Raw genomic sequence first — 315 nt, forward strand, 5'->3', positions numbered from 1 at the left:
GGTGCTGGAGTTTTTTGCTTTCACGGAAGAAATTTTGTTGCTTTAATTACGGGTTTAAAAAAAATTTTTTGAAACGATATTTTTTTTTGTTTTTGAAAATTAAAATTTAAAAAAAAAAACAGCAGGGACGAAATTTATTCCTCTTTCCCCATGAAAAACCCATATATAAACTAACATTCATGCCTTTTGACAAAAGTGATTAGTACAAATTTTTGGGGAAATTTTTAAAACATGGCTAAAATGTTCCAAAATTTTGCACCTTTTTTAGAGGTTTGCGAATTAGCAAAAGACTTCAATCCCGGAAAATTTTAAATA

The sequence above is a fragment of the Penaeus monodon genome, chromosome 19 (assembly GCF_015228065.2).
Source record: "Penaeus monodon isolate SGIC_2016 chromosome 19, NSTDA_Pmon_1, whole genome shotgun sequence".
NCBI classification, from domain to species: domain Eukaryota; kingdom Metazoa; phylum Arthropoda; class Malacostraca; order Decapoda; family Penaeidae; genus Penaeus; species Penaeus monodon.